This window comes from Octopus bimaculoides, chromosome 13 (genome assembly GCF_001194135.2).
Source record: "Octopus bimaculoides isolate UCB-OBI-ISO-001 chromosome 13, ASM119413v2, whole genome shotgun sequence".
In the NCBI taxonomy this organism is placed as follows: domain Eukaryota; kingdom Metazoa; phylum Mollusca; class Cephalopoda; order Octopoda; family Octopodidae; genus Octopus; species Octopus bimaculoides.
Window position 1 is genome coordinate 37,138,101 of NC_068993.1, and position 3,614 is coordinate 37,141,714.

Here is a 3,614-nt window from a genome sequence, read left to right on the forward strand (position 1 = left end):
CCACCACCACCACCACCACCACCACCACCAACCACTACCACTAATACCACCATCAATACCACCTCTAGCAGCTCCACCGTAGACACACCCCCAAGAACCAGTACCAAGAAATGTGAAATATCTGGAGAATTCTTTAGGAATAATTAGTTGCACGTGGTGTAAGAATGAAGCAATGGGGGTGGAGAGGAGGAAGAGGGTGACTGCAGAGAGAGAGAAAGGGGTAGGAGGTGTCTGTCAGAGAAGAAGAAAAAAGAAGACGACGAAGGAGAGGGAGAGGGTAAGGAAAGACAACAAATAGTTCTTGTGTATTTCTTACAATAAAATATGCATAACTAGAATAGAGCGGAGGGCAAGAGAGGGCTTTGGCATGCATGCGCAAAAAAAACATACACACATACATGCACGTAAGCAAACGCGCACATCATGCAAACATATATACATGCATACGTACATACATGCATACAAATAAACAAACATACATATATACATACATACACGTACACGCAGACTAACACAAACTCACGCACAAAAACACATACACGTATATATAAACACATACCAGAACTTAAGTAGTTAACAATATATATATATATATATATATATGTATATATATATATATACATATACACGTTCACAAATATATGCGTAAAAAAACATGCATAGATATACTTACGTGCATAGACACACAGAAATATGCAAGCGTTTACAGGGTTAAACATGATACCCGAAGTAGTACATATGTATACGCCTACGCACATATGCACACATACAAACATATCTACAAGATTATATATATGCATGCACGCACATAAATGTGTGTGCATTGTGGGTTTTTATGTACGTCCATATATATATATATATAAGTACATAACATATGCTTGTATATATTGTATGTATGTACGTAGGTACGTCTATATGCGTATATACGTATCTACATGCACGCACACACACATACACATATACACAGCTCAAAACATGGCTCACAGCGGGATTTAAGGAGAATTTCCTTAGTTACATGTTACTAAAAAAAATAAATAAACGCCTGCATCACGAACCAATAGAAAACCTATTGAGTAGATGTCATGCATGATCTATCAGTTTACTGAAGAAGACCTAGCAATAATTTAAGCGCCTAGTCTTTAGACAATCAGTATATTACTGTATTGTGTTGCTAGTACTGTTCACAAACAAATGGGAGTAATTGAGATCGATAAAATAATCGAAGAACATCGGACACTTGGATACTGTCATTTGATGTAAAGGGAATAATGGATTCACGACTCACTCGCAATGGCTTTATAAGAGATTATCTAAGCTCAGAAGAAACTGTCAAGGTGAGACAAACACTCACAGAGAAATTAATCGCCATTAATCACTCTAATACTGATTTCAAATTTTGGCACAAGGGTAAGAATTTTGAGGCAGGATCAAGATGATTACATCGACTCCCATACTCAACTGGTACTTATTTTATGATCCCCGAATGGATAAAAGGCAAAGTGGACCTCAGAGGAATTTGAACTCCTTAATCACTCTAATATTGGTTTGAAATTCTGGCACAAGGTCAGCAATTTCGGGGGAGGAGATAAGTCGATTACGTCGACTCCAGTGTTCAACTTGTGCTTATTTTATCGGCCTCGAAAGGATGAAAGGCAGAGTCGACCTGGGCGGAATTTGAACTCAGAACGTAAGGACTCGCGAAATGTCGCTAAGCATTTTACCCATCGTGCTAACGTTTCTGCCAGCTCGCAGCGTTAGTCACTCTAATATTAAATCGAAAGCCTTGTTACAGTTGGAAATAATTTCCAAGAAGGCAAAACAACTATAAACGGTTATTTTGCATCAGAACCACGATTGTATATAGTAGGATTTCTCAACCATTTTTTATCTATGGAACCCTTTGGTTACTATTTTATTCTGATGCCTCCCCCACCCCATTGCCATTAAATGTTTAATAACTAGTTTTATAGAAACTTTTTTCAAGATTCCTATTTGTTTTTTTTACACATTAACTCGTGTAGACTGAACTATGTAAAATGTTAGGGGAAAAAAACCTAGCTGTTTCTTGCAATACATACCAATAATACATCTAAAGCAAACTTTTTTCAGGGTCCCTTAGAATACTATTGTGGATCCCCAGTTTACTATTTTGCTGCGTGGACCCCCCAAAATCTTATATGGACCCTCAGGGGCCATACGGACCCCGGTTGAGGACCACGATTGTATATAGCATTATGAAAGCCATAGCATCAAGATTGTAGCTACTTCTTGCTGGGATGATGTGGAGTAAATTTGGAGTGGTGCTACAGCTGGAATCTTGGCAAGTAGTTCGGTTCCGATGCAAAGCGGTTAAACGAACGACGGTGAGAATTCTGTACAAATGTCTCCCTTAAATATAGTAACATCACAAATGTAACTGTCCTGATTGTTGGTATAAAAGTAATGAATGAGAAAAAATAATGTTCCCTGGGAAAGTCCTGATACTCGAATATTTAATATACGATGCTCACGTTCTACAGAAAATATTTTATGAGCTTGTAAATAATGTAAATAATGTAAATTATGATAAGACTGAGAACTTCTCATACTGGCGCGATAAAAGGGTGATACTTTGCATGAACAACTTTCGATTGAAATTCCATTTTCCATCAAGATCTTACACAGTGTCAAAATTTTACACCATTAATGAGGGACTCTATAGAGATGACAGGCTATCAATTATCAAAAATACAAGCAGAAAATAATTAGATGCGTTAAGGAAAACCCAACTAAGCTGTTCAATGACCTGAACCTGAAAATCACTGTAAATAGCAACTACAAAATAGTAAAGATCTTTCACGTAATATTCAACCCTGAAAATACAAAAAATCCGAATTTTGTATTAAAGCAAACGATTCAACATTTATATAGAGCAGTGGTTCCCAACAAGTGGTCGGAGGACCCCTTGTGGGTCGCAAAGGTATTAATGGAGGTCCATGTTAAGCTGACAGATCTTACAATATCCTGGGGTCCATGGGAAAACTCATTAAAAAAAAAGGGGTCCTTCTTAATGAAAAGGCTGGAAACCACTGACATTAACAATAATTCAAAGTACCCACTATGCGGTCTTAGAAATCTACATACAAATTTAAGCAATACCACGAAGAATCATTCAAAACAACAGCAATATAAGCCATTAAATACCACAGACACATACAAGTGTTATACAGTTTTGGGATAAACGAAGATGTAAGGTAAATGTGTGTTTTTAGTAAATAAAAATTTGTAGCCTCCATTTAAAAAGTAATTAAACTACACGTTATTTTTTCTCCTCTGTGGCCAGATCGGCGTGAAGTGGTATTAATTAATTAAACATTGCCAAAGTTAGCACAGCCGTTATTCAAATTAGAGCTGGCCAATTTAATCCTCTCCTGGTTTGTGCATACTATAAATAGTTATAATATATATAGTTAGGAAAACGAGTGACCGATCATTGAAGAGGCGGTGAAAACTGGATATTTTGCATCGACAAGGTTCGATTACAATACTGAAATTCTATTTTCCATTGATATCTTAGACAATGGGAGAAATATGTATATATATATATATATATATATATATATATATATATATAT